At 40.4% G+C, this 14287-nt stretch overlaps 1 pseudogene; it reads right to left on the bottom strand.

Annotated features, from left to right (window-relative positions):
- Positions 1 to 1229: 1229 nt before the first annotated feature.
- Positions 1230 to 1749, bottom strand: LOC110309814 (protein tyrosine phosphatase type IVA 1 pseudogene; annotated as a pseudogene).
- Positions 1750 to 14287: the final 12538 nt, after the last annotated feature.

Here is a 14287-nt window from a genome sequence, read left to right as displayed (position 1 = left end):
ATCTCCCATGGTGGAGGCTATGGGTGGAGCAGGAGACTTGCAAGGAGGCAAACCCTCCTCAAAATATTTGGCGGCTCCTCTTTCAGAGTGATCTTCTTTGTGTAAAATTAGCTCATCATCAGAGTATATCTATCAAATTTAGAGTTGAGAGGACCCTTTTCTGAGAAGACCCTCGGACAGGCGCTCTTCCTGAGATTCATCAAGCTCTGCCTGGGTACTATCTGACCCCTGCGAGATCACCCTTTCAATAGCATCTTTTATGAGCACCCAGAGACAAAGGGTGAAATTATCTGCCTGAGTGATTTTCAAGGCTTTTCTAATTTTGTCCCAGGTTCTGATATCTAAAGTTTCTTCTTCCTTGAACCATGGGCAACAAGAATCTATCCTATCTAAAAAATTTTCTAACAATTGTACTTCAATCCCTACTCCTCTTGCCTGAAGCAACTCTTGAAAACTGCAGACAATCTCCTGATTCATTTCTTTTTTAAACCCTTTTCCTCATGCCTGAAGCAGCTTTTAAAAGCTGTGGACAACCGCCTGATCAGTTCCTAGTTCTGATAATTCCTCTGCTGACCTAAGTGAATCCAGTGCTGGGTGTGCGCTGATTCAAGATTAGCCTGTATCCTCCTGCCCCACTAGCAACATTTTAAAAAATGAAGTTTTAAATTAGTGCTAGCATGCGTACCTGTTGCTTCGGTGCCCGAACAATCCTTTTCTTTTTCTTCCCGTGGACCTCCACACAAAACATCGTTCCTTCAGCAGCGTCTTCCTGACCTTCCTCAGGTCCCCTTCCTGATGCCAGATTGTTTCAAGCTGGCCCATGGCTCACATGGACAGGGTACACCTGAGGGGCAGGCCTGGGGCTGAAAGAGAGGGGAACTAGGTGGTGGAGAGAAAATGGAGCAAGGTCAAGATTCCTGATCAAAGCTTAAATGTTTAATGGCAAATGCGCTTATAAAGGGGGGGGGGGACCCATTCCCACCAATTCATCCTTGGAGCCTGGAACCAGCTGCAGGTGATGATGTGCAGGATAGGGCGTAGTCTCCAGAATAGCTCAGTGGCCTCCCAGCAGGTATCAGTATCTTGAAAGGGAACAGCAGCAGTGAGTGGCTGAACAATAGAGTGATCTAGGGAGGAAGGCTCCACCCTAGGTAATCTCCTTAGTGGCAGCAAGGTCAAGGTCTGGCTCAGCCTGCTTCATGCTGGGGGAGGTTACAGGCACCCCAGTTTTATTGAATACAACAGTTGTTTCTATGACCATTGGAATCCTTGAAGCGGAGCCGCATTTTCGGACGGTACTTCTCCAGGTACAGAAGTTGCTTGCTGTTAAAAGCTCCGCGCCGCTTTTGTCCTATGAATTGTACTGCATCTTCATATTTCATTCCACCTTCAATTAATGCTAGGGCAACAAGCACTGGAGCTCAGCCAAGGCCTGCGACACAATGGACAGCAATACAGCAACCAGGTTCTTCACAAAACTTAATCTTCACAAGATTTAACCAGTCATTGACAATCTGGTTGGATGGTGGTGCAGCAGCATCAAAAGGCCAGTCAAGAACATGGATGCCTTCTCTCTCCTCAAGAGTAGTGTCGTAAGTCGCTTCACATACTCTTACTATTGTAGTAACTCCATACTTTTTAAGTTCCTCTATAAATTTGTTTAAGGTCGCATTGGTTGATTGTGTGTAATAAGAAATTGCATGTTCTTGTATGTGACTTCCACAGAAGCAGGCGGTTCATTCGAGCCATGTTAATTTAGTTAAAAAAACAAAACAAAACAAAACACACCCAATAGGGTTATGAAAGAATTAAAAAATTGAACACAGAAATGATTTTAAACAAACAAACAAAAAACAACCTGAAGTCTACTTCAATATTCAATATACTCCACTTGAAATTCTCAGTGCTTTCAGTATGAATTGGGAGAAACGGGCAATGAAATGAACCTCCTAACAAGAAGCAGTGATTCTTCACTCCAGTAATACTGAGACGATACAAGGGAAGTGCACTGAGGTTACCCCATCCAGGTCTGAGCTCTTGTCAAATGCTCTGCAGATTTCAATTCAACACGCGTGTGTCCAGGTTCTCCACTCTTATGTGGGCTTCTTTGAAGAGTAGCAATGAATTTCTACAGTTCACTTATTTGCATAGAGGTCGTGCTGTGCCTGGCAGTAATCTCCACTGCCCTTAAGAAACTCCATAAATGTGTGACCGAGAACACCACAGAAAGAAAAATGTCTACTCATTGAAGAGTGTGGCCTAATCATACATCCGGTCCCAAGACAGTGCAGGCAGTGGCAGGGCAGGCGACGGTAGGCGTCGCGGGGCAGGGGAGGGAATGCAGGCGGTGGGGGGCACCAGACAACCAACCATGCAGTGAGCTGCCCGAGGAGCGTCACCAAGTCGGCCGCAGCCCAGAGCCAATGAGCTTGCCCAGGTCTCATATTTATCTTTACCAGCTGAATAAAATAGCTACATGATAAACCAACTGCTTCTATCTCAGATACCATGGTGTAATATGATTTTAATGTCACATTTCTCTGATTTTGCTTCTTTATGGCCTTATATTCAAGCTTTCCTTTACAACATGAACTAAATATTTGTACATGGTATAAGGCAAAGTGTTTATGTTACTATTTCTAAATGGTTTGTATATACCAAATCTTAATTCTCTAGTGATTTGACATGCCATATATAGGAATGAACTACCATATATAGGGATGCATTGAACATGCCATATATTGGAATGAACTGATAGGAATAGGTATTAAACATGATATCTATCTATCTATCTATCTATCTATCTACATATATATATATATATATATATATATATATATGAATGAAGTGAATAAACACGCATATTTTTAATTAATCCTGAGACTGTATACTTCAGAATTTTGTTATTATAAACTTCATTGAAATTTTGAAGTTTTTAATTTTTTTTATAGATCATTTCTTCAGCATTGGTCATAATCACATATCTATTTGCAGTTCTGTTTCTTATTTAGAAAAACTCAAAGATTTTGGCACAAGGACTTTATAAGGCATTCTGGCTACTTCACTGAAGTTAAAATAAACTGAGTACTGAGAATATCTTTGCAAACTTTGTGTGAGTCCTCTGGCTTTGTTTTGCTATGTTTTGGATGTGGTTTGAATTCTAAAGGCTCAGGTCCTAGAATTATGGTCGTCAGTGTCATGGTACTGAGAGGTTCTGGAACTTTTCTGAGATGGGGCTCAGTAGAGATTCTCCTGTGGGAATGATGTACTATCCTTAAGAGTTGGTGTTGTGTCTTTTGGGAATGAATTACCTTCTAGATCAACAGCAGTGGGCATGAGGCTTTATAATGCAGGTCAGCCTCTTCTCAGACTCGTCTTGCACAGTGCTCTTTCTATACACAATCTCTTCATTTCCGTCACGATTTGACATAGCATGAACCCCCACCAGATCCAGACCATACATAGATGCCTGAACTGGGATAAAACCATGACCCAATAATAATTTTCTCTTCTTTATAAATCACTTGGCTTTTGATATTTTATTATAGTAGCATAAAACAAATGAAGACAGTTTGTATGTGTATGTTTAGTTTACATCTACTTTCTTCCAAAGCACAGGCATAAGTCTGTATATAACTAAACATCTACTGTCTGATACTGTCTGTGACCCCTGTAAGCCTCAGGGCCTGCAGAAAAATGATTCACATGAGGTAAAGAATAAAAATCAAGTAAAGAACAGCATCTGACCTCAGGGTTTATTTCCCTTACTCATTTAAACATAGCAAAACTTTGGGGAAAGGTGTCCAGATGACAACAAACAAAGTTTTGGAATAGTTACATAGACACTCTCTAGCCAAGAAGCAAAACATTCATGACCTTTACAATAAGAATGAGTTTTATTTTCTGATAAACAATTCATAGAGCAGGGGACTAATGAGAAAGGATTGGTAATAATCATAAGAATAGATTCAATTAATATAGGATGCCAAGTAGATTGCACCTCTTTTATTATAAGGATAGGTTCTAATCACTGAGAAACTAAGCTCTGGATAGGGTAGTTTTGCAAACTTTATATGCCTCAGTTCAGGGGAACGCCAGGGCCAGGAATGGATGGGTTGGGGAGCATGGTGGGGGGAGGGTTTAGGGGACTTTCTGATAGCATTTGAAATGTAAATGAAGAAAATATCTAATAAAAAATTGTTAAAAAATATTGCCCAGTATATTGGGAGATTCAGGAAGGCTGGCTTTATAGAATAGCAAAAAGATCACCAGGTTGTTAGACAACATTTCCTCCAGCTTTCTGAATGGCCAGATATTAGTCACTTTTTCCCTTTGAAGAAAACAGCTTATGTGTTTAACAAGCCTGGCTTGTCCAATGCTTTTTTAAAGCTGTGCCTCTTACAGATACCCCACAGATTCATCATCCTTGATGTGGGAAAACCTGCACTCCAATTGTGTGTTTTCTTGTTATGGCTTCTTGGCCAACTGTGTAAAGCTCTCAATGAATTATTTTTTTATCAGACATGAGACCCTAGAAAAAGAATTGTGTAATAGTGTTATCAGGATTTTCCTCAAGGATAATGGGAGATTTTAACATACATTTATGGTATTAATCATCAATGCTGTTCAACAACACAATCCCTTGTCCTACAGCTTTTCTAGAACATGCATTTCTCTGTATACTCATATGATAGCTTCTGTGAGCTGAATGTCCTGAGTATATTGTGCTGCCCTACTTCTCAAGGATAGGATCCACAAATACTTATTCTTCTGAAAAATTCCTTGGCAGAGGGCTCTGTGCTCATTTGATGTATGGCTTCTCAATTTTAATTTCATTCTAAACAAAGTTAATGTCTTAGTTAGGGTTTTACTGCTGTGAACAGACACCATGATCAAGGCAAGTCTTATAAAAATAACATTTAATTGGGGCTGGCTTACAGGTTCAGAGGTTCAGTCCATTATCATCAAGGTGGGAGCATGGCAGTATCCAGGCAGGCATGGTACAGGCAGAGCTGAGAGTTCTACGTCTTCATCCAAAGGCTGCTAATGGAAGACTGACATCAAGGCAACTAGCAGGAGGATCTTACGCCCACACCCACAGTGACACAGGTACTCCAACCAGGTCATATCCATTCCAACAAGGCCACACCTCCAAATGGTGCCACTCCGTGGTCCAAGAATATACAAACCATCACAGTTGGCAAGAATATAACTGTTGTTGGTATCAAAAGACCAGTTTTGCAGATTGACTCCAAACTCAGGATGTGACACATTGGTACACCTGTTGCTATGACAACCACATACCTTCCCAGAGTCCACTTTCCACACATACCTGTGAACGGTTTACATCACAATCTAAATAAAAGTCGGACCCTTCTTATGTTTCCCTGTTTATCTTTCTCTCTTTCCCCTCTTTGTCCCCACTAAACTACTTCCACATATAACTGCTTTGGCCTGGTGTGGTATGTCCTGTCATGAGCTGTTATTGTAACACAATAACTGTAACTCTAGGAATTTAATAAAACAAGGTTGGAAACCTTCATAGAGAATAGGCAGAGTTTTTGTCTTTAAGATCTCTGCAACCCTGGTGTTATTCATCTTGGAAAAGGGGTTTTGACAGGCTATTCATTTCTACTTCCTAAGATTGTTGATGAGTTCATCTTACAAATTATCTGGGATATTTAACCAAATTAATTCCTGAAGGCAGTTGAGAAATTTTTTGAGAGAGCCATAAAGATGCAAAGCAAAGGACTTTCCATTGTTGCTGACTTAAAGATGATGAGCTGCTGTCACCCATGTTAAGGAAACGGGTTTCAATCCAGTAATAACTGAGTTTTGGAACAATGATCAGCTTACTGTTTCTAGTGACTTAAGCTACATGTGATCTGCTGGTATCATCAATTTTCCTTTGGCCTCTATCTGTAGAAGAGAGAAATTGGGCCGGTATAGCTGAAATGCATATCTTTCTTAGCTGTGCTGGGCTTTGTTCTTCTGGCCGGCTTACTGCCCCATATATCTCATCCTGGCAGAAGTCAATCCCATGGCATCTGGCTATGTCTTGGCTTCAGTTTAGCTCAGTAGAGCTGTTCTGTAACCACTGCTACACTCCTCTGGTTCCCCTTCTGATTCCCTTCAGCAGCCTCCACAGAAGGATTCACAGTATATTTGAATTCTATTTGTTTCACATGGGAACCAATATGATTAGAGAAAAATCTCTGGTATGAAGCTATGACCAAACCTGAGATGACACTGAAGTGTTTATGCAAAGACATGATGTCATTGGTTTCTTTCTTTGTTGCACTCACTCAATTAAGGTACCAAACTTGAGGCTGAAGACTCAATTATGTTATGAGAAGAGACTTTCTATAGTGGAGTAGAAAGATAAATTGTTTATATAGAATATTCAGCATAATGAAAATTCATTATTGGATTTTTATAAGAATTTCCTCTTCTTAATCAAGAGGAAACTGGAATTTTAAGCAGAGTTATTTCCAAACTCATATTTTCTGTGATGCTGTGATGTGTTCATTCAGTTCTTTGCTAAGATTATTTTTAGAGCAAGACACAGATGATATTCCATTTTAATGCTGACAGGATAGGGTATCATGCTTTTTGAACACATTTCAAATAGGGTCTATGATGGGCATCAATACCATATTCATAGAATTCAGAATTATTTAAAAATTACATTCTTTTGGAGAAAGAAAAGATTTATTTAAGTATGTTGAAAAGGGAGGGGGAGAGAGAGGAGGGGGGAGAGGGGGAGAGGGAGAGGGAGGGGGAGGGGGAGGGGGAGGGAGAGGGAGAGAGAGAGAGAGAGAGAGAGAGAGAGAGAGAGAGAGAGAGAGAGAGAGAGAGAGAGAGAGAGAGAGAGAGAGAGAGAGAGAGAGGCATGCAGATTTGGGAGATGCAGAAGGCAAGCAAAAGGGAGAGAACCAAGCTGTAAGACAAGATGGTAAAAAAATTAGGATACATTTAGGTGAGCTAGCTTAGAGAGACTGCCCCAGTATGTGGCCAACAGCTTTTAACTATGTAACTGTCTCTGTGTCTTATTTAAACCATAAGCTGAACTATGAAAGCTCTGCAATAAATTTTTTAAAAATATATGCAAGTGAGTGTGGATGTATTTATGTATGGGTGACTCAAAATGTCTGGAAGGGAGTGATAGATCTTCTTGAGTTAGAGTTACATGTACTAGTTAGCTGACCAATGTAGGTGCTGGAAATCAAACTCTGTTCCTCTCTAAGATCAGTAAGCATTCTGAACCAATGAGTCATCTCTCCAGGACCATGGTTATTTTTTCTTTTACAAGTGAATGGTTGAATAAATAGGTAGAAGAACAGAACAAAAGATGAATGGAAACTGTAAAGTTTTTATTTACTTATTTTTATTAACTTTTTGCATATGAGAACCCTGTAGCAGTCTTAAGACACACCAGAAGAGAGCATGATCGTGAGCCACCACATGGTTGTTAGGAATTGAACTCAGGATCTCTGAAAGAGCAGCACGTGCTCTTAATCACTGAGTCATCTTTTCAGCCCTGAAGGCCTTTTAAAAAGTGTTTTTTCCTCAGGTTGTTGTAAGGATTTGTTTTCACCTGTTGTTGGGAGAGTTTGTGTTATAATCCACATCAGTTTGCATGCCTGAGCACTTTAATCGGTACAAGTCACACCATGAGCAATGTCTAATTCTGGGTTGCAGTCTTATAAAAGAAGAGACATATCATGGAAACTGTTATAGACCCATCTGTTAGTCCTTGAGACCACAAACTATAAGTTAGTCTCTTTGGTGTAAATATTATACTAGGCTGTTATTTTGTGTGTCTAAAGATATAAGATAAGCTCCAGTAACTTAAGCCCATGAAAACAGTAGAAATTCATACCAGTCTCTGCCTGAGGAAGATGATGAAGAGTAAATGCAGAGATGAATCTTCAGTGTAGTGAGCACCAAAATGTTACCATCACAACAGACCTCATTTTCGTTCAATTAACTGAGTCTTTCTTCACCCCCTTTTTGTTTCAGAGAAGGAAGGCAGTACGTGTTGGATCTGGAATGTCCTCAGAACCTATATATGAAAGGCTGAATTCCCAGCCTGGAGCTATTAGGGTATGATAGGACCCATATAGAGTAGTTTCTTGTGCAATGACTTCTTTAGGGATAGATGTGTAACCATGAAGAAGATAGTGTGACCCCAGTTCTGTTCTTCCAGTCCTGTTCTTTCTTCCTCTCTCTTCCTTCGTTTCTAATAACTGTTGTTGCTCTGCTTCATGGTTGCACAATGATGCATTTCTTCACAGTAGGCTCCAAAGAAATGAGGGAAGTCATCATAAATCAAAACTGAGCCAAAACAACTTTTCCATAAGTTGATTATCACAAATACTTGTTGTAATAGTAAGAGGAATCCTATATTGATGTACTTAGAACTACCACATAAATCTAAGAATAAAGAAATCTCTGCATCATTTCTTATATGTATAGGAGGTAGGTGTTGTTCCTTATTTCTATGGCAGTTACTTTCTCTGTAGTTATCTATACTTCCTCAAAACATATTAAAATATGCTTAATATACCTAGCTTACCAGAGTACATAGCTCACCCGAACAACACACTATCAAGTATTGGTTGTTATCTCTCTTGATTATCTTGATTACTGGAAATTATAGTACTTTCTGCTGCCTAACAGTGTGAGAAAATGCAAGTACAGCTTATCCATATTCCAGAACAGATAAAAATCCAACATTTATCTCACAATTTTAAATAAATATTTATTTCTTTTGAACCATCAGTAAGCTGAACCATCTTAAACTCTTGTATCTTCAGACACAGAAAATTACAGTCCAATATAATCTTGGTGTGAAGAACTTCAGTTCTGTTTTGGTTTGTGCTGAACACACATTTCCTCACTGGAGTCTACCTTCTAAAGGTGGGTACCATTTTTATACATAATCTTTATCCACTCATATACAAGTTGATGTTTATAATGTTTAGTGAGGCATAGCATTTTTATCACTGTGTAATATTAATGCCTTTACTGAAAGCTAAAGTAGAAATAAGAACATGAAAAAAAGTGTCAGACAGGATGATGCTGGGTTCATACAGCTTTGCCCTGTGGAAGACCTTAGGGATCCTTCATAGACTTCATTTATACAGCTTTACGTTGAGGATCAGAAGGTGTTATTGTGAAAGAAAATCATTTCACTTGTTAAGATAGTTTTTAACTATGGTGAATGAAGTGTATACCCTTGGCCTGCTGGTGTCAAGGCATCAATACACTTTGGCTCTCAAAGGAATGTGGAGGTTGTAATGGTTTTAGCATGGATAATGGTATGGTCAGTGCCCTGTCATCCCTGAACCAGTATCACTAACTTAATCTAAGTACCAATTAGAAATGTAAAAACCACTGGATATGATTGAATTAGAAAGTAGTGTTGGGGGACTGTATTAGTTATTTTTCTGTGACTGTGATAAACCACTGTGATTAAAAGCAAGTTGATCCCAATTCTAAGAAGGGGCACAGTGTCCACATTTTGGTCTTCATTCTTCTTGAGTTTCATGCGTTTAGCAAATTGTATCTTATATTCTGGGTATCCTAAGTTTTGGGCTAATATCCACTTATCAGTGAATACATATCGTGTGAGTTCCTTTGTGATTGTGTTACCTCACTCAAGATGATGCCCTCCAGGTCCATCCATTTGGCTAGGAATTTCATAAATTCATTCTTTTTAATAGCTGAGTAGTACTCCATTGTGTAAATGTACCACATTTTCTGTATCCATTCCTCTGTTGAGGGACATCTGGGTTCTTTCCAGCTTCTGGCTATTATAAATAGGGCTGCTATGAACATAGTGGAGCATGTGTCCTTCTTACCGGTTGGGACATCTTCTGGATATATGCCCAGGAGAGGTATTGCTGGATCCTCCAGTAGTACTATGTCCAATTTTCTGAGGAACCGCCAGACTGATTTCCAGAGTGGTTGTACAAGCTTGCAATCCCACCAACAATGGAGGAGTGTTCCTCTTTCTCAACATCCTCGCCAGCATCTGCTGTCACCTGAATTTTTGATCTTAGCTATTCTGACTGGTGTGAGGTGGAATCTCAGGGATGTTTTGATTTGCATTTCCCTGATGATTAAGGATGTTGAACATTTTTTCAGGTGCTTCTCTGCCGTTCGGTATTCTTCAGGTGAGAATTCTTTGTTCAGTTCTGAGCCCCATTTTTTAATGGGGTTATTTGACTTTCTGGAGTCCACCTTCTTGAGTTCTTTATATATATTGGATATTAGTCCCTTATCTGATTTAGGATAGGTAAAGATCCTTTCCCAATCTGTTGGTGTTTTTTTTGTCTTATTGATGGTGATGATGAACTAACCAGTACCCCGGAGCTCTTGTCTCTAGCTGCATATGTATCGAAAGATGGCCTAGTCGGCCATCAATGGAAAGAGAGGACCATTGGACTTGCAAACTTTATATGCCCCAATATAGGGGAATGCCACGGCCAAAAGAATGGGAATGGGTGGGTAGGGAAGTGGGGGGTACTATGGGGGACTTTTGGGATAGCATTGGAAATGTAATTGAGGAAAATATGTAATAAAATATTAAAAATTAAAAAAAGAAAAAAAAAGAAAGTTGAAAAAGAAATTATTTATTTTGACTTATGGCTCCAAGGGATAGAGTCATTGTGATGGACAAGACATAGCACAGCTTCAGGAGAAGTAAGCAGAGACCTCACAATTTTCTGCACATGAGTCAGAGAGCAAGAAGAGGCTATAAAACTCAAAGCCTGCCCTGAATTATATATTCCAGAAAGGTCCCTCCTCTTAAAGTTTCTCTAAACTTCATACACAGCTCCAACAGCTGGAGAGCAAGTATTAGCTATTGGATGGATCACAGGGCCCCCAATGGAGGAGCTAGAGAAAGTACCCAAGGAGCTAAAGGGATCTGCAATCCTATAGGTGAAACAACAATATGAACTACCCAGTACCCCCCAGAGCTCATGTCTCTACCTGCATATGTATCAGAAGATGGCCTAGTCAGCCATCAGTGGAAAGAGAGGCCCATTGGTCGTGCAAACTTTATCTGCCTCAGTACAGGGGAATGCCAGGGCCAAGAAGTGGGAGTGGGTGGGTGGGGGAGTGGGTGGGGGAGAGGGTGGGGGACTTTTGGGATAACATTGGAAATGTAAATGAAATAAATAACTAATTAAAAAAAATACACGAGCCTACAGGGCCATTCTCATTCAAACCACCACACTAGTGAAGTTTGGAAAACATAAAATAATAGTGGTATAGATTCATAGCTTCTTATTTACAATCAAGTAAGAAGAGGCTTTCTCTCTGTGTATTGTATTGGAGATTGGTCTGGCTGGGTTATCCAGCTCGCTGTCAATCTTCCTTATACACTTAGTAATATAATGAGGATAACTTTCAATGAAAATCAAGAAAACCTGTATTTGAGTTTCATCTCTTCTAAGCCTTCATTTCTTATCTATAAAATGATGAGAGTTTTAATATCCCTGTTTATTTCCCAAAGGTTTAGAGAAAAACAAGTATGATAATATTGGAGACACCATTACTTATAAGGCTCTTGATGTTTTCAATCTCTGGCACCTTATGTGTAAAGAATGTGTGAAGCTGTTATGATGAAAACACATTTTACTGATAGATACAACACATTTTCTAGCATAAAGGAGGAGCTGAACACATATTTTATTCAGGTGGCCAGATTAAATAAATGGATTTTTCTTATGTTATCTGTATTCTAGCCTTTGAAAGTATTTTACCTTTCTGTAGAATGTTATCTTCCATAAATTTTTATTTATATTTAAATTTTCTCAGACAAGATTTAAGTGTTTTAAAAGTGCTTGTAGAATATTTTCTCTATTCCACACTCTTGGTTAGAATCTAGGTTAGTGACCAATCATTACTAAAATGGAAAAATTCAATGATAATGAAGCATGTTAGTTCTCTAATAGCAGCTTATGAGATATGGGTAGATTTGACTAATATATAGATGGTAAAATTGTTATGTTTCAGTTGGTATCTGGAGATAGCTCAGTAATGACTGCCTTGTCAGCAAAAGATTCATGTTTGATCTTCAGAACAGACACATAAAAGGCTGGGTCTAGTGCCACATGTATATAATTTCTGTACTGGATAGGTGAAGACTGGTTGATCCCCAGGGTCACCATCCAGTCACCACCTAGTCCAGTCAGTAAATTTCAGACCAGAGAGAAATCTGCCTTAGAGAAAAAAGAGAAACAACATCTAAGGTTGTCTTCAGGCTGACTTTCACATTCATATGCATAAATGGACATGCCTGGACACACAAACACACACACACGCACACACACACACACACACGCACACACGCAGAGGGAGAGAGAGAGAGAGACAGAGACAGAGAGACAGAGTTCAGTAAGAGTTTATGGAAATTTAGGTAACTAAGAATGGTTTGACCTGGGAGAAAGTATTCATATAGTGGGTCTGTGAGAAAATAACATTCACTGTCACATTTAATTATTTTTCAGTGTTTCAGAGACATCTGGAGATAGAAATGGCTGATTGTCAATTGGTTTACAAGTTAAATTGTAGAGATAGAAATTATTGCATGGATTTAGCATTTAGAAATCATCAGCATATATGTTACTATTTTTGGCATGAATATAATATAAAATTATTCAAGAAAGGGATATTGTGAAGCAGAAAACCTGGCCTGAGTAGGGGCACAAGCCCCTTCCAGTACAACCAGCACCAGGGTAGCTAGGGTGCAGAGTCGGCTGACACCCGCCAGCTACTCACAACACCAGCCATGGGATCTTAAGACTTCAGGTGATACGGCCACCCTCCCGGCCAGAGGACAGGTCTCCGACCAGCCCGGGATCCCTTTGCCTCAGGATCAGCGGGAGCCATCTTGGATCCGGGACTCTGCTGAACTTAGTCTGCACAGGTGAGAGTGTGCACCACAGAAGCTGACAGCTTCTGGGACAGGCAGGAGCCACAGAGCCTCTGAGGCAGTCCCCTTTTTGGGCCCCAGACATCCGGCCACCTTCCAGGCCAGAGGACAGGTGTCCACCCGGCCAGGGAGCCCTTGGCCTCAGGATCGGCGGGAGCCATCTTGGTTCTGGGACTCCGCTGAACTTAGTCTGCACAGGTGAGAGTGTGCACCACAGAAGCTGACAGCTTCCGGGACAGGCAGGAGCCACAGAGCTACTGAGGCAGCACCCTTTTCGGGCCCCAGACATCCGGCCACCTTCCTGGGCAGAGGACAGGTGTCTACCTGGCTCGAGAGGCTTTTGCCTCTAGATTGGCGGTAACCATCTTGGTTCTGTGACTCCGCCGAAAATAGGAACATAGTCTGCACAGGTGAGAGTGTGCACCACACAAGCTGACAGCTTCTGTGACCGCCAAAGCAACACAGCTTCTGGGAAAGGTCCTGTTTTGGACCTTCATCTTCGGCCAGGAGGAGGTCCAAACACCAGATATCTGTGCACCTTCCCTGTAAGAGGAGAGCTTGCCTGCAGAGAGTGCTCTGACCACTGAAACTAAGAGGAGAGAGCCTGTCTCCCAGGTCTGCTGACAGAGGCTAACAGAATCACCAGAAGAACAACTCTAAACAGAGACAACTATAACAACTAACTCCAGAGATTACCAGATGGCGAAAGGTAAACGTAATAATCTTACTAACAGAAACCAAGACCACTCATCATCATCAGAACCCAGCACTCCCACTTCGCCCTATCCAGAGCACTCCAACACAACGGAAAAGCTAGACTCGGATCTAAAAGCATATCTCATGATGATGGTAGAGGACTTCAAGAAGGACTTTAATAACACACTTAAAGAAATACAGGAGAACATTGCTAAACAGGTAGAAGACATTAAAGAGGAAGCACAAAAATCCCTTAAAGAATTGCAGGAAAACCAGACCAAACAGGTGATGGAGTTGAATAAAACCATCCAAGACCTAAAAAGGGAAGTAGACACAATAAAGAAAACCCAAATTGAGGCAATGGTGGAGATAGAAACCCTAGGAAAGAAATCTGGAACCATAGATGTGAGCATCAGCAACAGAATACAAGAGATGGAAGAGAGAATCTCAAGTGCAGAAGACTCCATAGAGAACATTGGCACAACAATGAAAGAAAATACAAAATCCAAAAAGATCCTAACTCAAAACATTCAGGAAATCCAGGACACAATGAGAAGACCAAACCTATGGATAATAAGAGTAAATGAGAATGAAGATTTTCAACTCAAAGGACCGGCAAATATCTTCAACAAAATTATAGAA

The sequence above is a fragment of the Mus caroli genome, unplaced genomic scaffold, assembly GCF_978045245.1.
Source record: "Mus caroli unplaced genomic scaffold, Mus_caroli_1 scaffold_12, whole genome shotgun sequence".
Taxonomy (NCBI): domain Eukaryota; kingdom Metazoa; phylum Chordata; class Mammalia; order Rodentia; family Muridae; genus Mus; species Mus caroli.
The sequence above is the reverse complement of the archived record's forward strand: the minus strand, read 5'-3'. Positions and strand labels throughout refer to the sequence as shown.